The 26514-nt window shown below is 42.2% G+C and overlaps 1 protein-coding gene and 2 non-coding genes across 3 annotated transcripts in view; all 3 read left to right on the top strand.

Annotated features, from left to right (window-relative positions):
* LOC124790186 overlaps positions 1-26514 on the top strand; it is a 64420-nt gene that overhangs the window by 14826 nt on the left and 23080 nt on the right. The window lies entirely within an intron of this gene.
* Positions 60-134, top strand: Trnat-ugu. The gene has a single exon. It is a non-coding gene; the product is annotated as a tRNA-Thr (tRNA).
* Positions 482-556, top strand: Trnaa-ugc. Its single transcript has one exon. It is a non-coding gene; the product is annotated as a tRNA-Ala (tRNA).

A 26514-nucleotide genomic window follows, 5' to 3' on the forward strand; every position in this document is an offset into this window, starting at 1 on the left:
ACTACCGTTTCACGGGGAGCGTGCAAGGGATAAGTCCCCGCAGACGCACTATCCTCTGTGCCCGCGGTGGCTCAGTTGGATAGAGCGTCTGCCATGTAAGCGGGAGATCCCGGGTTCGAGTCCTGGTCGGGGCACGTATTTTCAACATGTCGCCGATTAAGTACATCAACGCCTGTTTGCAGCTAGAGTGTCCATTTAATTATCATTTCATTTTTAGCAAAGCTGCATGGTCATCCACGGTAACTGTTCTTTCGGGACAGATACTACCATCATATATAGTTAAAATATTGCTTCCCGGCCATTGACCTTCTTGTGCGAACGCACACGCTATGCCCGAACTCATACGGGACTTGGTAGCTTAATCTGCCACAAGTAATTAGAATGGTGGGCACTACGAATGTAGTGATGTGGACATGTTGGGAATGTGGATCTCACGGGGAGCGTGCAAGGGATACGTCCCTGCAGACACACTATCCTCTGTGCCCGCGGTGGCTCAGATGGATAGAGCGTCTGCCATGCAAGCAGGAGATCCCGGGTTCGAGTCCCGGTCGGGGCACACATTTTCAACATGTCCCCAATGAAGTACATCAACGCCTGTTTGCAGCTAGGGTGTCCATTTAATTATCATTTCGCCTTTACATGTGATCAGAATTTCTTCAGGTTCTGTGAAAAATCATTTGACAATATTCAGCTATGGTAGCCATTGACCCACATTGCTCTTGTGACAGCCCAATTTGTTTCATTCAGCATCTCTCTATCTATGGGGCTACACTTTGTGTTACATTTGTTATGCAGGAGTCTCTGTTTGTGTAGAAGTTTATTTACAGTTACTGTATACCATGGAGGTTCCCTCCCATTAGGGACTGTTCTATTGGGTACATACCTATCCAGTGTTTGTTCAACTATTCTTTTAAACTTGAGCCATAGTTCCTCTACATGCACCTGCCCTATGCTGAAAGTTTCAAGTTCCTCATTGAGATATGACACCACTGATTTTTTATCTTGTTTACTGAACATGTCTATCTTTCTGCTTATTTTTGTTGTCCTTTGCACTTTGGTAGTCATTGGTGCCACAACCAAGTTATGGTCACTGATACCAGTTTCGATGTGGAGGTCCTCAAAGTGGTCTGGTCTATTCATCAATATGTCGTCATTTGAAAGGTTGCTGAATATAGGCACAATGGCTTTGATTACTGCTATTGATAAAGGATGCCTGTATTGATTTTATTGGTAAAAACAAATTCCCTTCTCAGAGCATTTGGTAGTAATTTCATTCTTGAAAGGTTGCAGACTTTTACCTCTGGTTTGACAGTTGTTGAAGCATACTTTGCCATGCATTTGCTGCCCTGATAACATTGTTTATGGCTGAAGCAGTGCATTCTTGGCTTCTTGTGTGGTAATATATCACAGATGTGCATAAAACAATGCAGTGAAGTTAAATACAGAAAACCACATTGCCAAGCTTTAAAAACAGTGAATGAATGCAACATAATTTATCGCCATAACAGTGGAAAACAGTAGTGATATTGAAAGTCCTTTATTCCATGCAGGCCACCTTCTGAGGAAAATATCCTTTATCTCCAAATTTCAGGGGGAGAAATATTGTGATATTTGATGGGAGAGCACTGAATGAAGAAACATGGCGCTGCATCTTGGTACACGTAAGACAAAATAACATATCCTAAATTACTTCATGTGTGTGTTATTTGTCTACATCTGTTCTATGTAAACCATTGTGAAGTGTATAGCAGAGGGTTTCTTCTTATCCCATTCTCATATATGGCACAGCAAAAATGACTGTTTAAATGCTTCTGTGCATACTGTAATTTATCTGATCTTGTCTTCGAGGTCTCTGTGGGAGTGCAATGCCTAGGGGTTTATTTATCCCTAGATTCATCCCTTAATAATTGTTCCTGAAACTGTGTAAATAGGATTTCACAGGATAGGTGGCACCAGTTTTCAAGCATTTTTCATGAAACGTTTTGCAGCATCTCCATATCACTTCCCAGGTATCAAACAAACCTGTGACCAAATGTATAGTGCTTCAATGCATACAGTCAGTATCACTTGCAAGTCCTGTTTTGTGCAATATATTCGAGTGGGTTGCAAGAATGTTTTGTAAGCTATCTCCTTTCTACACCGAGGGCATTTACCCCAGCAGCTTAACAATGCTCTAAGGTCTACCACTTCCCTGGGTTATGTGATCATTCTAGTTTTGGCTGAATGACTTGATTTAATCAGAGACACAAAACAACAATGGTCTCAGCCCCCCCCCCCCCCCCCCCAAAATTGCTTACATCGAAACTAAGTATATTGTGCAGTTTCTCTCCCTCTCATTCTAATAAAAAAGCTCCAGAAGTGTGGTAGGAGACACTTTTCTTGGTCTTTAGGAATGAATGCACTAATATTCTGTGTCTTTGGCTCCCAGTGGTTTGCACAGGGAATTTAAATGTGGTTCTGTTTCATCCTCCACACCACATAGTTTGCACATAGGGGCTTTTCTCTCTAAATATATATCATGTGTAGATATTTCCAAAAGTTTCCATCTCCAATGGTTAGACCTACCACGATTAGGTAGGAAGCTCCCATGCTGGAAGCTATTGTATAGTCAGCTGGTACGTACTTGACAGTTCTTATGTTTACCACATTCATGATATTAGCTTGTGGTTCAGAATATTCTAAATGTTTCCAGTTTTTTTAACCTTTATATTCCTGTCGCTGCCTCCAGTGTAACCTAAAGACGTAATGTAGGCATGACCAGCGTGGTCTCCATACCAGCAGTGGATATGCTGCCTTCCCAAGCTCCTTAGAACCCACCTTTTGTTCTGCTTTATTTCACCACTGTGCAGCCCTATATTATCATCATAGGTCATATTATAGAGGTGTACACTGATCAGCCAGAACATTATGACCACCTACCTAATTGCCAATATGTCCACCTCTGGCATGGATAACAGTGACGATGCATCATTGCATGGAAGCAATTAGGCCATGTTATGTCGCTGGAGGAGTTGGCACCACATCTGCACACACAAGTCACCTAATGCCCATGAATTCAGGGAAGGGAGGTGATGAGCTCTGGCACCACATTGTCACATCCCAGATGTGTATGAGTGGGTTCAGATCTGGTGAGTTGGGGGGCCAGCATATCAATTGGAATTTGCCCCTGTGTTCCTCGAACCATTACATCACACTCATGGCCTTGTGACATGATGCATTATCTTGATGAAAAATGCCACTGTTGTAGAGAAACATGATCATCATAAAGGGATGTACATGGTCTGCAGCCAGTGTACAATACTTCTTGGCTGTCATGGTGCCTTGCATGAGCTCCACTGGAGCCATGGATGCCCACATGAATGTTCCCAAGAGGGTAATGAAGCCACCACGAGCTTGTCTCCAAACTGCAGTACTGGTGTTAAGGAGCTGTTCTCCTGGACAATTCTCGCTCTCCCATCGGCATGATGAAGAAGGTATCGGAATTCATCAGGCCCTGCAACATTCTGCCACTGTGCCAATGTCCAGTGCCAATGGTCACGTGCCCATTTCATTTGTAGTTGCTGATGTCGTGATGTTAACATTGTTACAAGCATGGATCATCGGCTGTGGAGGCCCATTGTTAGGAGTGTTTGGAGCACTGTGTCAGGGTCTGGGAAAAACCTGGGAATTTTTTTGAATTCTGGGAACTTTTCATTGTTTTTGTTCTCAGTTAAATTTTTGTAATTTTGACTGGTAAGAACCAATACTCTAACAAAGGATATTACTGTACCCTGCTATTGCAGAATAATGCTGCAGCAATAAAGCATGAATGAGAGAAAAAACTGAAAAAACTTAAATTGCAAAGGAAATGCGCCATATACAGCAACTAAACAGATTGCTCATATAAGCGTCTGCCAACAGCAAAATTTGTCAAAGGCTTTAGGAAGACTATGCAATGCTTCGTAACAACAAACTTTCTCCGACGAGCATGACATCACAACTGTTAACATTAGATTTGTTTTAGCAGTTATGAGTGGGATCATGTGCATGCGCAGTCGCGTAGTACCTTCTTCCGCTTGTGGCTACAGAAACATGGCTGTTGGCTATGTAAGCAATCGCAGCAAAACAAAAAGGCAGCTAGGTGCTACCAGGAAAAATTTTACTGGCGCACCCAAGCTGCCGGATTGTGCAGCAGCTGTGGATCTAGGAGAGGGGGGGGGGGGGGGGCAAATTCATATTCTTGAGGAAAAAACCTTGTTTCACAAAGTGCCTAGCATCCAGCGCATGTTGGTCTATCGATTATTCGTATGACTTTGAAACGTGCCCCTGTCGGTTTTTGAACATTGTTGAACACATTCTAAGTTGATTTCTGAATGAATCATCAGTTGATTTGTGAATGCGTGCATAGTGTACGTGATGTCTCTGTCAGTGTAATCCTCGTTGTAACTAGAAATAAACTTTCCGGCAGACAAAAGGGGCTATACGAGCTGAGCAGAGCATAGTCGAACGAAAGAAAGCCAACCACTGTCTGATTATGTGGTTGATTGGGTTTGTGAACGATGAGCGTTGTTATGATTACCAGAGAAATCCATAGATTCAGACTACCAGAGTGCGAATAAACGACTAACAGGAATAACAGCTAAGAAAGATTACGTATTATCTTCTCGTTGTGCCCAAGAAAATGAAATTTTGACAGAAAATTTTTGGCCAGATCGATATACTAGCAAGGGCCAGTTGTACAGTCTCTGGCTAGCAGCTGCTTTAAGGTCTATTCTGGAAGTAGCGCGGAAAACGAGTTGTACGATCATGTAATAACGCCTAACCTGAGAATAATTGCAGGATAACTAAACTGGTGATTCTGGCAGAATTAGTCAAGTTAACCGGCGAATAAGCTTTGACACTGGCAGGAATAGATACAGAATTAGTGATGACAACATTGTTTGTTAGAACGAGGGAGGAGAAGAAACCGTGACATCACTTAAATTATGCAAGAATATGACGATTTCAAATTTATAAAAAAATTTCGCACTACTACTTTTCGATCTCATGCTTGAGAAACTGGAGCGTATGAATGAAGTGTAAAACTATTTCCTAATGTAAAGCTTTTTTGCTTGTTGGAGGCGTAATAGGCATTTTATATTGGTACTTTGTGAATTATATTCTGCCGTGTTATAAAAATGACCATTTCTGCCAAAACAGTCTCGTTTATTTGGCATATGTTACAATTGCTGCAATATTATAAAGGCCTATTTTGTTTTATCTCGCAGACAGTGACAAAATATAGGTAATCAGGTCGAGAAACCACACCAGTCTTGGGTCTATTTGTAATTACAGCTTTTTCAGTATTAAACAGCGACATTTCGATTTTTCGTGTAGCAAAACGTTTGACGAACTTTGATGAGGTAACAGATCCTTTCGCAGAAAGGAAAGCACGCCATGTAAAACTGTGGCAAGATTAGAGAGAAAAAAATTCTAGGAACTAAGGATTGAAGAAATGTGTACTGTCTTGCTTGTCTCTTCTCTTTACTGGTTTTATGTATCCTATACTTAATTTTATGTCACACAAAGCAGCAAGTTGTTAGCTAATAGGGAATAGAGTGTGCAGATTTTCTGATTTAAAAATAAATAAATAAAGAGGGCTGGATGTCAGACCGGCCGACTGGTAGCAGGAGAGGCACCATAGGACATTTTAATTTCCACTGTCCTGAATATAGTTTGATGGCATCCAGTACAAAATATACACGTTTCAATTCCACAGACCGAAATACAGTGACGTGTGATAGAAGAATGCTGTGTGAAGAGGTGTGGCGCTGCACTTTGGCACACTTAACATCAAATAACATCTCTTACAATTCCTTGGACACGTATGTTTTATGTATCAGACTCTTCAGAAAGATGTGCGCTACAAAATGAACATATTTTTGAAAATTCGATTTTTTAAAATTTTTGTCGTCCTATCTCAAACGCTCTAGTATTCCCCCGGTTCGGAAATATCGTAGATACGGGTGTGATGCGCAGAGCAGCCTGTGTTATAATAAGGACGTGGGTAGTCTCAACGTGACACGTGTTTACATTTAGCAATTTCGTTGTTTCCTCTTTGTCTACTGTGTTTTTTCCCCCTGAGTTTCATTTTCTAAAGCGCCGGGGAATTCTACACCCATGTATAAAACCATAACCAATCAAAGGATTGATAAGTTATACAGTTCCCGAGAGAAAATATACTGTCAATTAACAGGGAAAAACTATGTTTCCACCCGGGAGAAAGTTATTTTTAACCTGGAAATCCGGGAATTTTTTTTCCTTTTCCACGTATACACCCTGTGTGTGTTCAGACACACTTGTACTCTGCCCAGCGTGAAAGTCTGATGTTAGTTCTGCCACAGTTCATTGCCCGTCCTGTTTTACCAGTTTGTCCAGCCTACGACATTCGACATCTGTAATGAGGGGTAGTCGCCTAACCCCATGACGCCTAGACGTGGTTTCCCCGTATGTTGAAGACACTCGGAGAGCATTCCTGGAACACCCAACAAGTCGAGCAATTACTGAAATCCTCGTGACGAGCCTCGCTCAGACTCGAATAGATTGTGTACTTCTACATTCCACAGACAGCACTTTCACTGATACTACATGCACCATGCATGTGTCTGACTAGCAGTCGTTCCTTGCCATGTGATGCTGGTATCACCTGAACAGGTTTATATTGATGTATGTCGGTGGTCGTAATCTTCTGGCTGATCCTTGTGTATCCAATAAATGATCCTGGAACTTAGACCCCCAGTTTTTACTGTAGGCACTTCCAAGTGCACACGAGAGCACCTTTTTCCTTGAAACTTACGTTCTGTGTGTGAGGTGGCCAAGTCAGTTTTGCGTTAAGGATTACTGTTATGTAAACTATCCTCTCTACTGCTAGAATTTCATTGTAGAGCTTAAGATTCCAACATGTGTCCTGGATTTGCTTCTTTGTGAATGGTTCTACAAGAGTTTTCCTGGGACTAACACTTGGATCCTGTTTCCTACACCAGTTATGCACAATGTTCAGCTTGTGTCATGCCATTGTTCTAATGCTACTTGGAGATTTGCCAAGTATTACTGTGACTAAATGAACTAAGTATCCTTGGCAAAAGTAACCTTCTGTCATTTAATTCTTTAATGAGTTCATTCACTACTACGTTCCACAGTAATTGGGGACCAAACCCCTACCTTGATTGCCATTTTCACATTCATTGTGGTGGCTTCTGCCTGTAATGTACCCAACATGGTCGTAATCCTCTTACATACAACAATCTTAATCCAATGCTCTTCCGCACTGTAACCCTGGATTCAAAGCTCGTATTGCCAAAACTTCCCTCAATATCAGGAAGATGCAGAGAGCAATTTCCCAGAAATGTATACTTTTTTTGTAAAACCTTCCCAACAAGTTGGTTGAATGCTGTTTTGTTTGATGTGCTGACTCTGTCTGTGTGTGTGTGTGTGTGTGTGTGTGTGTGTGTGTGTGTGTGTGTGTCAGTTTTCATGTAGAGAAACCACAGCTAAGCTCCATTCCCTAATGTGCACATCAACCATTTTTTCTAATGTCTTTAAAGAAAGGAGGACAGACTAATTGATTGTTTATCCTAAGCATTTATATGATCAATTATCCATGACTTTGGAATGAAAACAATCTTCACTGTCCTCCAGGCATCAGGAAGAACTCCTGTTGCTAGACTGGCTCTATACAGTCTGTGCAGTAGTCTGATTAATCTGTCTCCTGCAAATAGCAGCAGAGCCAGAAAGTTACTGTTTGGACTTGATGGCTCGAATGCTTGAAACATTCCCAACACCCACTGGATTTTCTTGAAATCAACACTCGGGCAGATTCCCATTTCTCTCATCGGTTTAGAGACTGGATCTCGATTTGTATCTTCTGCCAGAGTGCATTGAGGGACATGAGTCTTGTGGGCTATCCTTATATACTCATTGTCTTCCTTCTGTAGTGTGATTCCGGGATTTGCTGTTATTCTTGTGAGCTTTTTGTGAAATTTGTCCCTTACAGTTGTACCTTGCATCTTCTCACAGAATATCTTCCAGGATGATTGCTGCACTTGCTTAATAGCAAGATAGTATTCGACAAGGGCCTCCCAATATTTTGCTCATTTTCCTTTCTTCTTGCAAAGTTTAACAGTCTTATTACCTGCTTCCTTTCCAATTCAATATTATTTTTCCACAAAGGTACATTCCTCTTTTAGCTCTTCTTGGTGACTGGGCAATTTTTCTAAATATGGAATCGTGATGGTAGATGTCATTTCATTTGCTATTTCCTCTGAATCTAATGGATTTGCTGGTGGAGGTCTAACTTCAGATAAATGTGAGTTAAGTCTTTCCAAATATAAGTCCCTGTCTGTTTTTCTGGAATTCCTATGAGATACAGTTTCTTTAACACCCATTTCAGCCCAAACTTAACACCTTTTGCTACGGTGAACTTCTGTAGAAGTTGGGAGTGAACGTGCCACTCAGCCGGTGGACTGCTGCAGCAGTCCAGTGTCACCCAGCCAGTGGACTGCTGTAGCAGTTCCACCTCACATCATATTTCTGTGCATCACTACGCTCGACTTCTGTGGAAGTTTGACCTGTGCACCATGTAGCGGCTTTGTTCAAAGTCTGTAGTTAACACCAGAGTCACTAGATGGCAGTTGCATACTGTTTCGAAGCATTGGTTTTGCTAGAGTTGCGCTGCTTATTTCCTGCCTTGTTTCTAATCTGAAGTGACATGTTGCTAACCTCATTTAGTTTCTACTAGAAATGATACGGCAGGTAATTGATATACTGTGGTGGAAGCTCTTTCTCTTATACTGGGTAGTGACTTTGAAGATGAAAGCAAATCATCGACCGAATCTGACGATCAACATGAAACACTTATTGTAGTGCTTCTACATCAGGTACACGGGCTACTCCAGCTGTTCCATTGACATCCCCAGTCTTGGACTTGCGCACAGACCGACATACAATATAAAAAACGTGTGTGTTTTGTATAAATATTTTACTGAATAAATATATAATATAAAGTCCAATAACTGCGATAATACTAAGAGTGTGAGAGTAGGAGAGAGTAGCGCCACAGTGAGCACGAAAAATGCGCCGTACAGCGGACACTGCTGGCGGGACTGGCGCTTGTACGCAGCATATGACACAACAATCGCGGCATCGTCGTGAAAGGGTTAATATTCTTGTGTAAGGATGGCTCCACTGCCTTACGCCATTGTTTGACAAAACTACCTATTAAGATGGGCCCAAAGTTTATGTCAGATACTTCTTCCCTCATATTCATGAAGGGTGGTTCCTTACCTCTCTTAAAGATCTCTTAGGTTGCTCTACAATAGGTATTCAAGTAGGTAGCCACCTCCAGAAAGGAGGAACACTGTCCTTGTAAGGAAGGTGAGCCGAGGCCAGTATAATTTTTTTCATGTTCCCTTCCACATGCTGTTTCATCATCATCTTCTTCTTCTTTTCCTGATGCCTTTGTCCAACAGTGTCACAGGGTCGGCATGTTTACGGTCAGATTTGGCAGGGTTAATTTGAGGGATGGCCGGATGCCCTTCCTGTCGTCATCCCATTACGCGAATGATGACGAGCATGATGAAATGATGAGGACATCACAAACACCCAGTCTCCGGGCAGAGAAAATCCCCAACCTGGCTGGGATTCGAACCCGAGACCCCGTGATCAAGAGGTAGCAACGCTAGCCACTAGGCCACGAGTTGTGCCAGTTCCTCCAAGGTCTGATATGACCCCCTTATATAAATCAGCTCCTTTGATCAGAGCCACATCACCATACTGCCTTCCCACAAGACCTCTCAAGGTGATAGTTGCTCCTTTACTGAGCTGCAAGTTATCTGCAACACTTCAAGCTGCCAGCATGCTGCCATTGCTGCTTCTCATGTCCTTAATCACCCTGACAGTAAGTAACCTGAAAGAACCAAGGTCGGCATTTCATTTTATATGCCAACCCCCAAATTGGTGCACCCAGTTATTTGTATTGGTTGACTGGTTCAAGTTGTGACTCTCTGACATTGTAGTCAGAGGATATTATGTTCAGTATGTGAAGTGCACAGTTTTACATTTAAGCAAGTTATGGACTACACATCACTTTGAAAAAACTTATCAAGGTCTTATTGAATATTTATGCACTGTTTTTGAGATAGTACTTCATTATAGATGACTATATCATCTCGAAAAACTGTGAGGTTATAATTAAAATTGTCTTTCAGATCATTAATATATGACATGAACGACAAGGGTTCCAGTGAATGGTTGGTGCATGCCTAGAGCTACTTCTCCATCTTTTGATGACTTTCCTTCCATGATAACCTGCTGTGTCCTCCCTACCAAACAATTCTTTATCCATACACATATTTTGTTTGATAACCTATATGATCATACTTTTGCTAACTGTTAGTGTAGTATGGAGTCAGTTGATTTTCGAAAGTCAGGAAATACTAGATCTACCTTATTGCCTTATCCATGGCTTTCAGGATGTCATGTGAGAATGGTATGAATTTGCCCTCACATGACAATCAATGCTGGATGGAATAGAGGTGGTCATTCTGTGTGAGATATGTCATTACGTTTGAGACTGTCTCTCAGATTCTACAACAGATGGATGCCAGGAAAATTTGGTGGTTGTTTTATGGATCACTCCTGTACAGATCATAATTCAAGGGATCTATATTAAAATTATGATTAAAATAAGGTTGCAAATTCTGTATAGAATGTGATAGGGATTCCATCAGGGCCTGGAACTTTGTTGAATTTTAGCAATATCTGCTGCTTCTGAACGCTGCTGACACTAATGTCTATATCACTCATCTTTGGAATGGTGTGAGAATTAAACTTGGGTGGTATTTGTGGATTTTCCATTGCAAAGAAAGATTTGAGTACTAAGTTCAACAATTATGCTTTGGCTTTCTACCTCAATTTCATTTCCTGTATCGTCAATAAATGTCTGGAAAATAATGTTGATGTCACTGTCAGCCTTTACATATGAGCAGATTTTTATGGTAGTTGTAAAGGCTTCATATGTTGGTTGCCATTTTGACAGTCAAAAGTGTTTCATTTAGCATCTGAGTATCTATGATTCGTGTTATTCCTATTGTGTTGTAGCCACTGGTTCTGTAGCAGTTTCTTTATGGAGGCTGTATACCATTGAAGGTCCTGCCTATCATGAACTGCCCGACTAGGTACACCTCTATCCTCTGTTTGGCCAACTGTTCTTCTGAGCTTAAGTTCCTCTACATGCTCCTGCCAGAGCTAAATGTTTGAAGTTTTTTCTTTGAGATATGATAAGACTGCCCTTTTGGGAGTCTCCTTGCCTCACACCATTGTGTTGCTTGATTTTGGTGAGTAACCTTGCCACTCACCATTGTGGTGATAAAGGTTGGTGAGTCACCTTGCTTCTCACCTTTGTGGTGCTTGATGTTGTTGAGTCCCCTTGCCTCTCACCATTGGGTGCTCGATTCTGGTGAGTCCCCATACTGAGCTTACTGAGCATGTTAAGTCTTTCTACTTGTTTCATTGCCCCTTGTACCAGGTGTTTAAAATGAATATTGGGATTTTAAGCTATAGTAGCATTTATTGTATTCGGCTTAAAATTATAAATAATACATCAAATTAAAGAGCAACTCTAACAGTTTTTCATACATGTGTTCAAAACTGAACACCAGTCGTCACACGGCACACATCGAAGGCAGTAGGTTTCTTCCTAAACCTCAATCAGCATGTCTGAAATAAATGTTGCAACAACTGTGGGAGTTAGGCAAAGTGAACTATTTTGGCAGTGTGGGTTCTCATCCTATTAATTTTGAGAGAAAAGGCTTTTAGGCAAATTTTAACCACTCACTTTCAGCAAAAACTTAAGTGTAACTTTGAAATTAAATGAGGACCACAATAGTTACATTTGGAACTTCTAGATCAGATACAACCTTCAAGTTTGGTACTTGTGCCAATATTACAGGTGTTAAGTACTGAGAATAGTTTCACCACTGCTGAACTGATTTGGAAAATGAAATCAGTGATTTCCAGTTACTCTGTGGACTCATCACATTATACTTGTAACGTTTCAAGATGATGTTCCCTGATAGTGTTCCAGAATATTTTTCACTTTCTTGTAAGAAAATGAGGTACCTAATAACTAATGGACTGGTGTCATATCATCGAGTTTCAGTGATACTACCAGTATTAGAAATGAAGAAGAACTACAGAGAATCATTACATTTTGGTGATGGAGTAAATGTTGCATAACAGCGCATCACCTAAAAAAAAAAAGTGCTTAGTGCTTTTAGATAGCGATGTCCAGGAGACTCGAGGCAGACAACGTACAAACATTGGAACTTCTAACATTCGTGCAATGCATAATGCCCTAAGTAAAGAATTTGGCATGTTTAGGTGAAGAAGCATCTGAATTCCTGGTCAATATTTACCACTATTTTGACGGTTGACCTGTTCACTGGGAAGAATTGAAGAAATTCAGTCTAAATTTAACATTCCACATCCTAAGTTTTTTAGGCATTACAACCACAAGGTGGTTTATTTTAGGACCTTAGGCCAACAGTATTTTGGAAGAATTAGATGGTATTCTGTTGTAAATACTATAAAAATAGTCAATGAAAACAGAGCTTCATTTCATGATTATATTTACACAACTATTCAATAAATTCACCAAGCACCCTTGACTCACAGTTTGAGTAGAGAAATAGAAAACATACTTCAACCTTTTTGGCTTGTGTTTTAAAGATTTCGGAGAGCTTCTAAAGTTCTTCATAATGAAACTCTTTACTTTGTATAATCCTAATTCCTCATGGACGCATAGTTGTTGGGTTGTTGGTGGACAAGTAACTGAAGAGGTAAACTGGGAGAACATGACAAGTTCTGGTTTCTAAATAATGGCCAAAAACATTACATTGCAGCTTACAAACCTGTGATGGAAAAGACATGTATATCAAGTTCGCCACTGAAAAGTTATAGGTTGTTAGACCGCAAAGAAAGAATAAAGAGTAGGAGCTGAAACGTTATGTTAAAGGTTTTCAAATGGTGTCATTCTATGACCAGTAAGATAAATAATTAGATGAGTACAAGGGTCTACAGTTAGAAAAAGATGACCCAGCTTTAGATACAAAGGTATTGACAGTTACTGGTAGCAGCACACCTCAAAACGAGACTCATCATCCATAAAGCATCCAGATGTTTCAGAACTTGTTAAGGCTTCTCTTACATTGTGCCATGGAATTTAGACAGAGAGAGAAGATACTTCAATTTGAGGCATACATTAGAAGATAAAAAAAAGCAATTAAACAAAAGACATCTTGAGGAGGAGGATTAAAAACCCAATAACAACATGAAAAATCAACTGACTAGGAGATAGCTCTTCTGGAAGAAAAGAAGAAAAAAGAACATCAGCTATCTATGGAGGCATGAGAAAAGCTTCTCTCTCAAGAAAAACTATTCCATTCTGTTGTGGCACTGTGATACAACAAACTTATTATGGCTATATTAAGAACAGTCGTAAGTTGTACAGTGTTCTTTATTAACTCAATTATTGAGTTAATAAAAAATATTGTTCAACCTATGACGGTTTTTAATGTTTTCTCTCTCAAGCTTCAGCTAAGCTGAAGAAAGCACTAGAAAAAAGATTAAAGACAGCAAAATTGGTGCAGGGTATGTTTGAGGGTGCACAAATCGTGAAACTAGAAGAAAGAGCGAAAGGAGGAGAAAAGAAAATCTAGTATGATAACTTCATTTTTTAATAAGATTCTTAATAAACAGTAATCCAAAAATATATTTTTTTGATCTTTTTCCAGTATTGAAGTGTAGAATTTCGTTACAAGTACCAATATCGAATTATCGATGTACCTGCATTTATAAATAAATATGTATGAAGGAAAAATGGCCATACCCCATATAGGATCATGACATATACAGGATTATCGAAAATGAAAACAATTCATTTATGTCATATCTCTTTATGGAAATAATTTGTCAGTTTTTAAAATATCTTATCACATTTTAATCACTTTTTCAAATATTTTGTCACCTTCCTCATCTTTTTCAAGTGACACCAAGGCTGCTCACTCTGCAGTCTGCTGGGATGAGTGGTGGGGGTAAAGAGGGGAGCTGTAATGTGGGGGTGGGGGACAGGATAGCAAGGTAGGGGTGGGGGAAGATGTTGTGCTGCCATTGGGAGCATGCAGGGATGTTGTGGGAACAGGATGGGCTACTGGGTGCAGAGTTGGTTGGTTGGGGAGTTGAGGGGAAGGGGGGTGGGGTAGGGAGAAGAAGAGAGGGTAGAGAAGTAGGCAGAGGGAGAACAATAGTAGGTGCATTGGTAGGTTAGAAAGCACATGTAGTGCTGAAGTGGGAACAGGGAAGGAGATAGGTATGTGGATGACAAATGGAGGGTGAAGCCATATAAGTTATGTGGTGAATGATACGTTGCAGGGAGAGTTCCCACCTGCACAATTCAGAAAATCTGGTGTTGGTAGTCAGAATCCAGATGGTGCAGGCTGTGAAGCAGTCATTGCAGTGAAGCACATCGTGTGGGACAGCATGTTCAGCAACTGGGTGGTGCACCTGTCTCTTGGCCATACTTTGGCAGTGGCCATTCATTTGGACAGACAGCTTGTTAGTTGTCATGCCCGTGTACAAAGCGGCACAGTGGTTGCAGTCTAGTTTTTAGATCTTATGAGTGATTTCATAGTTAGCACTGCCTTTGATGCCTGTGATGGAACTGGAGTAGGTGGTGGTTTTAGGCTGTATGGGGCAGGTCTTGCATCTCAGTCTGTTGCAGGGATATGAGCTGTGAGGCAAGGGGTTGGGGTCAGGGTTGAAGTAGGGATGGGCAAGAATATTGTGTATGTTCGATGGGCAGCGGAATACCACTGTAGTTGGAGTGAAGAGGATAGTGGAGAAAATATTCCTCATTTCAGGGCACATCTTGAGATAGTCTAGACCCTGGTGGAGAATGTGATACCATTTAGTCAATAGAGGAGTGCTCCTTTGTGGTCAGACAGTGTATGCAGAAGGTGATAGGTGACTGGAGAGAGAAGGCATGAGAGATCTGTTTCTGAACAAGGTTGGGAGGGTAAGTTTGGTCCAGGAAAGCCTCAGTGAGACCCTTGGCGTATTTGGAGAGGGAATGCTCATCACTAAAGATGCGACTACGTGAGGAAGGGACTACTTTTAAGGAATGGATGGCAGCTGTTCAAGTGTAGGTATTGTTGGTGGTTGTTAGGTTTGATGTGGGTAGAGGGTACTGAAGTCCTCAGACGAGATTGCAAAGATGTCACTAATGAATGTGAACCAGCTGAGGGGTTTATGCTTCTGGGCAGTTAAGACGGATTCTTCTAGATCGCACATTTATAGAGTGGTATAGGATGGCGCCATGCGGGTGCCCATTGCTGTACCATGCATTTGTTTATAGGTGATGCTTTACAAGAAGAAGTAATTTTGAGTGAGGATGTAATCGGTCATGGTGACCAAGAAAGGAGCTTATAGTTTTGGAGTTATTTGGGCATTGGGAGAGGTAGTATTCAATTGTGGTAAGGCCATGAGGGTTTGGGTGTTAGTGTAGAGTGAGATGGAATCAACAGTGACAAGCAGAGCACCAGGTGGTAAAGGAACAGGAACTGTGAATAGTGGGTGGAAGAAATGGTTGGTGTCTTTTTCACAGGAGTGTAGATTACGGGTAATAGGCTGAAGCTGTTAGTCCATGACAGCAGAGATCCCCTCTGTTGGGGCACAGTAACTGGCCACAATGGGGCGACCTGGTTGGTTGAGTTTATGGATTTCAGGAAGCATGTAGATCAGGAGTGTCCAATCTTTTAGCTTAACTGAGCCACATTGGAGGAAGACAAGTATTTTTGGACTGCGCATGGCCTGCTTAACATTAACCACTGAGGAGAAGAAAGAAAAGAAAAGAAGAATAAAACAGTATGGACCAATGAGAGAATAGCATTGTGTGGTGTGAGTTTCAAATTGAAATTTACTATAACTTTACATAAACTGAATATTATGGACTTTTTTTTTACCTGCTCACTTCTTGGATCATGTTGATTCTTTCTTTGGGCCACATGCAGCCTGCAGGTTGAACACCCCTGATATAAGAGGTAGGAGTGCAGGGAGAGGTGGGGGTGAGGAGAGAATAAGGACTCATGGGAGAGATTCTGAGGTGGACATAATGATTTGTGGAAGGACTGGAGATCCTGTTGTATTTCAGGAATGGAGTCACTGTGGCAGGATTTGTAGGTGAACATATCTCACAATTGTCAGAGGCTCTCCTCCAGGTAATCCCTGCAGTTCATAACCACAGTGGTGGAGCCTTTGTTGGCAAGTCGGATTGTGAGGTCAGGATCAGCTTTTAGGTGGTGGATAGCGGTTCTTACTGTGGATGAAAGTTTGGTTTCCTTGTTGAAGGATTTGGGGATTGATGGGGAGGCAGTATTTGAGACTATAAAGTACTGGAAAGTTAACAGGGGATGATGTGGGGCAGTGGGAGTGGATCATGGTTGGATGGAGGAGTGAACTGAGTCGGGCAAGGTTCACTGTTGGTTTTGGGTTGTGTCTGATTGGTAGGGTTGGTGGCAAAAAAGTATTTCCACTGCAGGGATCAGAATAAGGAGAGAAGGTCTTTAACAAGCCCAGCATGATGAATTTGAGAGTGGTTTGAAAGGTACGCCTTTAGAAAGGACTGGTACTTCTGTGGAACTGAGGCTTTTGGGTGAAATGTTCATGACAGTATTTCGGGTCTGTTTAGGTTCAGGATTCTGTGGTGGGATGGAGCTTCCGAGTGTGTGGTAAACATAGTAGGTGTGTCAGGCAGGGTTTGTCGGCTATGGGGGAGGTTTGGTGCAGGCTCTTTTAGATGTCATGGATAGTGGTAGTTCAAGGCTGGAGAAGGTGGTGAACAGGTTGGAGAGTCTTTTTCGGAGGCATTGTGCATGCTGCTCTAGTTCCTGGAGGGCAAGAATGTCAACCTGGAAGGTGAGATGCAGGAATGTGGGATTGCAAAGCAGGAGAATTTTATGGATGGAGAGAGGAGGTATTGGAATGAGGTTTGGGCCTGATTTATAAGATTTTTGGGGCTAGTTTCATAAGAGTTATGGACTGATGGAATTTGAACAGATAAAGGTCATTGCAGAAGCAAGGGTTGCAGGTGCAGGTGGGTAATTTGATGGTGAGGCTATTTGGGGGGATTCCATGGGCCAAGCAACAGTGCAGGAACAGTATGTGGGACTGAATTCTGGCTAAGGATGGGGAAACTTTTCTTTATTGATGCAGGTGGAAGGGGCAAGGATCGACAGCGGTGAATAAAAATGCCTAATAAAATGCAAAAAATCGCAGAAACCCAAAATAGATGAAGTATAGGGAAAAAAAGGGCAATCCTGAGGACATTGGACCCATAGTGAAAGATGATAATGAATCAAAATTTACATAAAAACACAATGAGGTAAAAGAGTAAAATAAATAGAAAGATAATAATAGTGTGATGTAGGTCAGTGTCTGGATACATGTGAAGAGAGGGGGTAGCAGGTGAAAATGGATTGGGGGAGGTCAGTATGTGCATTCTGGAATAAGGGGAGAGAGAGTAGCAGGGAGGTTGTTATGTACAGAGTTCAGCGAAGTATTTGTGAAACAGGAACATATAGACAAGCACATGCGAAAATATGCAAGGATGTGGGAGGATGGGGTGATCAATTTGAAGGTATAGGAATAATTACATCAGCAGGAAGAATGTAGGACAAGAGATGCTGCATGAACAATCCACACAGTCATGTAGCCCTGTGTTGTGCACCGACGAGACTGTTGATACAGGGTGTCTTGGAAGTCAGAGTGTCTGCAGGTCAGAAGGCAACAATGAAACACAGGAAATAAGATAGAGATGGATTGACATAGGGTAAAGTAATGTGTAAGGGAATAGTAACAAAGGAAAACAGCACTAGATTGGGATAGAAGGAAAGCCTTTAAGCAAAAATCAAACCATGGAAAGTCCAGATTGGAATAACAGCCAATTGATTGCTGAGTGTACTGCCCAACATGATGTGCTTCACTTAAGTGACTGCTTTACAGCCTGTGCCATTTGGATTCTTCCACTCAGCACCAACTTTTCTGAATTGCATAGGTTGGAACTCTCCCTGCAACATGTCTTTCATTCACATAACGCCACTGGCCCCAACCTTTACTAGTCCCTGTCCTCTACAAGCCGTGTCTATCACCTTTCCTGCTCCTACTCCAGCACTACACGTCCTCAATCCCAGCAACATACCTACTAGTCTTTTCTACTTCTGTCCCCCCCCCCCCCCCCCGCCCCGTCTCCCTCCCTCAAATGCAGCCTCCTGACTTTGCACTTAGCAGCCCATCATGTCTCCACCACATCCCTGCACCCTCTCACAGGCAGCACAGCATCTTCCCCACCCCTATCCTGCTATCTCTCACCACGCCACACCCCACCCCGTGCAATCTACTTATCGCTACCACCCACCCCAACAGACTGCAACACCCCTCTATCCTCCTCACCTCTCCTACAGAAGTATCTTGCCGCTCACCCTCCAGTCCTGTCACAGGCATCACATACCCCACTGAAGGCAGGTTATTGTGAAAGCAACATGATCTGCTTCACTTCATTAACTGCTTTACAGCCTTTACCATCTGGATTCTTCCTGCCAACACATGTTTTTCTGAATTGTGTGGGTGGGAACTCGCACTACAATATATCTTTCGTTCAGGTATCCCTCCCCCCCCCCCCTCGCCCCCCCCCCCCCCTCACAGTCTTAATCTTCACTAGTCCCTATCCTTCACCTACGTACTCCCTTCCCAGCTCCCAGTCAAGCACTACACACACTTTCAATCTCACCAACACACCTACTAGTCTTTTCCTCTTCTTTACATCTCACCTCTCCCGTCTCTCTTTGCCCATCAGCCCTCTCTGGCACAGGAGCCCATCCTGCCCCCACCATGTCCCTGTACCCTCCCACAGGCAGCACAGCATCTTTTCCCACCCCTACTCTGCCATCCCTTCTTCACCCCACCCCACCTCCACCCATCTCCCTACCCCTACCACCCACCCCAGCAGGCTGCTGCTCACATCAGATGGAATCACAATCCACAGTTGGGCCCCAGCTGTCAGAGACTGTGCCCATGTGTGTGTAAGCTGTGCTTGTGAGATTATGTGTATGTTTTCTGAAGTATCTTCTGTCTGAAACCTTAAATGTTTAGCAGTCATTTTCATTGTGCCTGTCTGGGACTCACTGTCTCTTTATGTGGTGAGTAACAATCTAACATTTTCTTATTGTTATTTACTCTTCAGAGAAGGCATTTGATAGTGTTTTGCAGGATGTATTGTCACACCCACTGCATAAAAAATTGTAATCATCCCAATTGGTTGTTGAGTTATTGAAGCCTCCTTAAAATAAGACAGTATGTTTGGGGAACATAATATGTGCTAGCAAGGATGAGCCTTTCTCTGAGGTTTTCAGTTACAGTTGGGTGTAAGTCTGGTGGTTGCCACAGGCTGCAGTTATAAGTTTATGCCCACCTTTGGTACCAAGTTTTGCCCAGACAGTCTTGCTTGCAGCTTCATTTTCTATCTTGTTGGGATAATATGTCGTATCTACTAAGATGAATGCACTGCTTCAATTGCCCATTAGTCTGTCCTTTTGATATACTCTTAGGTTAACCTTGAAAATCTCTGTTGTCAGTTTCATGTGTTAGTGAAACTCTGCCAGAAGTAGTATGTTCTCAGTTATCTATCTGCAGTGAAGTGCATCCAACTTTCCATGGGTGATAATGTGATACTATTGACTGGAATATACATTGCATAACACCAGCTGAGATAGGAATGCCTGCTTGCCAGTAATCAGAATAACTTGAATTGAAGTGATAGGCACAAGTTTGGGATGAGGCATTTAAGGGGTGTAGGACGTCAAATGGGCCGACTTGGAGCCGGAGAGGCACCACAGGACATTTTATTTTCTACTGTCTGTACATTTACAAATAAATTCATAAAACTTTGTCAGCATGACCAGGAAGGATTCAGGATTCACACTCATAGTAGTGGAAGTGCAAAAACATAACAAAATAAATAATTTTAGATATGAAATTTCATCATTTTTTCAGTTACTGTTGGCTGCATTTGTTGCTATAGGTACATTTTTCTTCACAAGTAAGAGAGATTCTTTGATGAATTTTGCACAGCATACAAACCATACTTACAGGTGTATGGAACTGTAGAATTTTCCAAATCTATTAAAAACTGTGGTAAAAATTGAGATAATTAACTGCAAAATTTGATTTTTTTCTAAACATTAAGTTTAAAACGTAACAGCTCCTTCATTTTTTCATAAATTAAATAGATTCTAGAGTTTCAGACCCCTGTAAGTATGGTTTGTATGCTGTGCAAAATTCATTGAACAGGCTCTTTTACTTATGAAGAAAAGTGTACCTATAGCAACAAATGCAGCCAACAGTAAGTGAAAAAATGATGAAATTTCACATGTAAAAAAATTATTTTGTTATGTTTTTGAACTTCTGCTGCTACGAGTGTGAATCCTGAATCCTCCCTGGTGATGCTGACAAAGTTTTATGAATTTACTTGTAAAAGTATAGACAGTGGAAATGAAAATGTTCTGTGGTGCCTCTCCTGCTCCAAGTCGGCCCGTTTGATGTCCTACCCCCCTTAATGTGAAGATGACAGATTTTTATGAATTACTGCATAATGGTTCAGAAATATACATAATGAAAGGGAAGTACCTGTTACATAAATTATTTTGATTCTATACAAGTGGTTTCCATTTTTAATGATTAGGTTTTGAAAAATGCCTTTTTCATCTTTCCGTTATCTTTATAGCTATATGAGGAATGAGTCAGTTTCCAATCTAGTTTATTGTGAGTGCAGTGTATAGAGGTTGTTATTTCTGTTCTTAATACAAACTACCATAATTCATTTTTGTATATGTTTAATAGTGCCCTTTTACAACTGTGATGGAAGAGTAACTGCAAGAAATATTTTTAGTGTGCTTCAAAAGTTCAGTCCCTGCTCACCAGATGTCATCCATCACTTTTATAATGCCTTTTAAGGAGGTTCACCTAATTTCAGGAATATGAACAATTCCTTGTCATATGGCCTTGGTGGTTTTCCTAGCTATGTAATAAGACAGGTTGGTAATGAAACAATATAACTGCCACACAATATAAACTTCTCAATGAGTACTGGCATTATCCTTCAACCATTCGAAACCACGTAGATAGTTCCATTACACAGTAAAGGGGACAAGCATGAGACCAGCAACTATTGACCTCTCTCCCTCCTCCTGACTTTTTTTCCAGAATGATAGGAAAAATTATATATACTCAAGTACAGTTATTTCTTGAAAGTAACTCGCTACCAACAGCACAGCAGTTTGGCTTTTTAATTGATCTTACAAATGCATTTGATCTTCGTCATTCACGTTCTGCTTTACTCATAATGGATGCTTGTGGTATAAAAGCAATCTGTAATGAGTGGTTTCAGTCATATCTGTCAAATAGTGGGTAACTGGTGGAAATAACAACAAATGGTGGAAGAACAACTCATTCAATTATATGTCACCTCAGGAGTTTCATGGGGTTCTCTTCCTTTTATTTATTAATGACTTTCCAGAAAGGCCACCTTCAACAGTACATGTGTTACTTGTTAATGATACAAAACCTCTTTTATAATGTTTCTCCATGACAAAGGAGAGCTGACTCGGTTGATAGCAATGAAAGTCTCCTGTACTGGCTATATGATAACAACCTCTTACTTAACAATATTGTAAATTCCTAGATGGAAAAATACATAAAATATGGGGAAAGGCAACCATTTACCTATAGTGGATTGATGCATGATGTGCAGAAACACATAATAGAAAAGTCAACCCTTAGCCTTTGAGCTCTTGTTCTTTTCCTAGTAAGAGTACACTCATTCTCCCACGCAGACATACAAACATGCAGATCCATGGTAGCAGTGAGACTGGTTATTGAATATCAGTTACTGAAAGCAGTTGCTCCATAGATCGAGGTGGGGAGGGGCAAGGGAAAGATGCACGAGGAAGGAGGGGTAGCAGGGTAGTTTGAAGGAGATCTTTGACATATGAGCCAGTGGCTGTACAACAAACTGTTTGAGGAAAAGCTGTTGTACAACACAAGCAGCCTTTCCTACCATTAGAGCTGAGTACTTTGCACCAATTGCCATGTTCATTTTTATGGTTTTAATTTCTGGGGGTCAATATACAAGAAAATATTTGCTACGCAAAAACAAATTGTCAAGATCATGATGGTGCCACCATGTGCCCCTACCAATCCAACCTTCAAAGAGCTGAGCATCTACATCTACATCTACATTGATACTCCGCAAGCCACCCAACGGTGTGTGGCGGAGGGCACTTTACGTGCCACTGTCATTACCTCCCTTTCCTGTTCCAGTCGCGTATGGTTCGCGGGAAGAACGACTGTCTGAAAGCCTCCGTGCGCGCTCTAATCTCTCTAATTTTACATTCGTGATCTCCTCGGGAGGTATAAGTAGGGGGAAGCAATATATTCGATACCTCATCCAGAAACGCACCCTCTCGAAACCTGGCGAGCAAGCTACACCGCGATGCAGAGCGCCTCTCTTGCAGAGTCTGCCACTTGAGTTTATTAAACATCTCCATAACGCTATCACGGTTACCAAATAACCCTGTGACGAAACGCGCCGCTCTTCTTTGGATCTTCTCTATCTCCTCCGTCAGACCGATCTGGTACGGATCCCACACTGATGAGCAATACTCAAGTACAGGTCGAACGAGTGTTTTGTAAGCCACCTCCTTTGTTGATGGACTACATTTTCTAAGGACTCTCCCAATAAATCTCAACCTGGTACCCGCCTTACCAACAATTAATTTTATATGATCATTCCACTTCAAATCGCTCCGCACGCATACTCCCAGATATTTTACAGAAGTAACTGCTACCAGTGTTTGTTCCGCTATCATATAATCATACAATAAAGGATCCTTCTTTCTATGTATTCGCAATACATTACATTTGTCTATGTTAAGGGTCAGTTTCCACTCCCTGCACTAAGTGCCTATCCGCTGCAGATCTTCCTGCATTTCGCTACAATTTTCTAATGCTGCAACTTCTCTGTATACTACAGCATCATCCGCGAAAAGCCGCATGGAACTTCCGACACTATCTACTAGGTCATTTATATATATTGTGAAAAGCAATGGTCCCATAACACTCCCCTGTGGCACGCCAGAGGTTACTTTAACGTCTGTAGACGTCTCTCCATTGATAACAACATGCTGTGTTCTGTTTGCTAAAAACTCTTCAATCCAACCACACAGCTGGTCTGATATTCCGTAGGCTCTTACTTTGTTTATCAGGCGACAGTGCGGAGCTGTATCGAACGCCTTCCGGAAGTCAAGAAAAATAGCATCTACCTGGGAGCCTGTATCTAATATTTTCTGGGTCTCATGAACAAATAAAGCGAGTTGGGTCTCACACGATCGCTGTTTCCGGAATCCATGTTGATTCCTACATAGTAGATTCTGGGTTTCCAGAAATGACATGATACGCGAGCAAAAAACATGTTCTAAAATTCTACAAGAGATCGACGTCAGAGATATAGGTCTATAGTTTTGCGCATCTGCTCGACGACCCTTCTTGAAGACTGGGACTACCTGTGCTCTTTTCCAATCATTTGGAACCCTCCGTTCCTCTAGAGACTTGCGGTACATGGCTGTTAGAAGGGGGGCAAGTTCTTTCGCGTACTCTGTGTAGAATTGAATTGGTATCCCATCAGGTCCAGTGGACTTTCCTCTATTGAGTGATTCCAGTTGCTTTTCTATTCCTTGGACACTTATTTCGATGTCAGCCATTTTTTCGTTTGTGCGAGGATTTAGAGAAGGAACTGCAGTGCGGTCTTCCTCTGTGAAACAGCTTTGGAAAAAGGTGTTTAGTATTTCAGCTTTATGCGTGTCATCCTCTGTTTCAATGCCATCATCATCCCGTAGTGTCTGGATATGCTGTTTCGAGCCACTTACTGATTTAACGTAAGACCAGAACTTCCTAGGATTTTCTGTCAAGTCGGTACATAGAATTTTACTTTCGAATTCAATGAACGCTTCACGCATAGCCCTCCTTACGCTAACTTTGACATCGTTTAGCTTCTGTTTGTCTGAGAGGTTTTGGCTGCGTTTAAACTTGGAGTGGAGCTCTCTTTGCTTTCGCAGTAGTTTCCTAACTTTGTTGTTGTACCACGGTGGGTTTTTCCCGTCCCTCACAGTTTTACTCGGCACGTACCTGTCTAAAACGCATTTTACGATTGCCTTGAACTTTTTCCATAAACACTCAACATTGTCAGTGTCGGAACAGAAATTTTCGTTTTGATCTGTTAGGTAATCTGAAATCTGCCTTCTATTACTCTTGCTAAACAGATAAACCTTCCTCCCTTTTTTTATATTCCTATTAACTTCCATATTCAGGGATGCTACAACGGCCTTATGATCACTGATTCCCTGTTCTGTACATACAGAGTCGAAAAGTTCGGGTCTGTTTGTTATCAGTAGGTCCAAGATGTTATCTCCACGAGTCGGTTCTCTGTTTAATTGCTCGAGGTAATTTTCGGATAGTGCACTCAGTATAATGTCACTCGATGCTCTGTCCCTACCACCCGTCCTAAACATCTGAGTGTCCCAGTCTATATCTGGTAAATTGAAATCTCCACCTAAGACTATAACATGCTGAGAAAATTTATGTGAAATGTATTCCAAATTTTCTCTCAGTTGTTCTGCCACTAATGCTGCTGAGTCGGGAGGTCGGTAAAAGGAGCCAATTATTAACCTAGTTCGGTTGTTTAGTGTAACCTCCACCCATAATAATTCACAGGAACTATCCACTTCTACTTCACTACAGGATAAACTACTACTAACAGCGACGAACACTCCACCACCGGTTGCATGCAATCTATCCTTTCTAAACACCGTCTGTACCTTTGTAAAAATTTCGGCAGAATTTATCTCTGGCTTAAGCCAGCTTTCTGTACCTATAACGATTTCAGCTTCGGTGCTTTCTATCAGCGCTTGAAGTTCCGGTACTTTACCAACGCAGCTTCGACAGTTGACAATTACAATACCGATTGCTGCTTGGTCCCCGCATGTCCTGACTTTGCCCCGCCCGTTGAGGCTGTTGCCCTTTCTGTACTTGCCCAAGGCCATCTAACCTAAAAAACCGCCCAGCCCACGCCACGCAACCCCTGCTACCCGTGTAGCCGCTTGTTGCGTGTAGTGGACTCCTGACCTATCCAGCGGAACCCGAAACCCCACCACCCTATGGCGCAAGTCGAGGAATCTGCAGCCCACACGGTCGCAGAACCGTCTCAGCCTCTGATTCAGACCTTCCACTCGGCTCTGTACCAAAGGTCCGCTGTCAGTCCTGTCGACGATGCTGCAGATGGTGAGCTCTGCTTTCCTCCCGCTAGCGAGACTGGCAGTCTTCACCAAATCAGATAGCCGCCGGAAGCCAGAGAGGATTTCCTCCGATCCATAGCGACACACATCATTGGTGCCGACATGAGCGACCACCTGCAGATGGGTGCATCCTGTACCCTTCATGGCATCCGGAAGGACCCTTTCCACATCTGGAATGACTCCCCCCGGTATGCACACGGAGTGCACATTGGTTTTCTTCCCCTCTCTTGCTGCCATTTCCCTAAGGGGCCCCATTACGCGCCTGACGTTGGAGCTCCCAACTACCAGTAAGCCCACCCTTTGCAACTGCCCGGATTTTGCAGACTGAGGGGCAACCTCTGAAACAGGACAAGCAGCCATGTCAGGCCGAAGATCAGTATCAGCCTGAGACAGAGCCTGAAACCGGTTCGTCAGACAAACTGGAGAGGCTTTCCGTTCAGCCCTCCGGAATGTCTTTCGCCCCCTGCCACACCTTGAAACGACCTCCCACTCTACCACAGGTGAGGGATCAGCCTCAATGCGGGCAGTATCCCGGGCAACCACAGTCTTAGTCCGATCAGGGGATGCGTGGGACGTGCTGGCCGTCCCCGACAAACCCCCATCCGGACCCCCACAGTGATGCCCATTGGCAACAGCCTCAAGCTGTGTGACCGAAGCCAACACTGCCTGAAGCTGGGAGCGAAGGGATGCCAACTCAGCCTGCATCCGAACACAGCAGTTGCAGTCCCTATCCATGCTAAAAACTGTTTTGCAAAAAACGTCTGAACTAATCTACAGAGAGCGCAAACAAATCGACAAAATTTAAACGGTTATTAAAATACAAGATTGCCTAGTAAATGCAGTAATGCTGCTACTTGCGCACTGCTGACACTGCTCGGCGGCGGAAGGAGACTAAGCGAAATTACACTATTCAGGTACTAAAACGCGATGCTACAACTCTCAAATACTATAATACGCCCGAAATTTATGAATTAAACAATGCAAGTACCAAAAACACGCAAAGAAATTAAGAATTAAACTATGTAACAAACGAGTGAGCTAG

This window comes from Schistocerca piceifrons, chromosome 1 (assembly GCF_021461385.2).
Source record: "Schistocerca piceifrons isolate TAMUIC-IGC-003096 chromosome 1, iqSchPice1.1, whole genome shotgun sequence".
NCBI classification, from domain to species: domain Eukaryota; kingdom Metazoa; phylum Arthropoda; class Insecta; order Orthoptera; family Acrididae; genus Schistocerca; species Schistocerca piceifrons.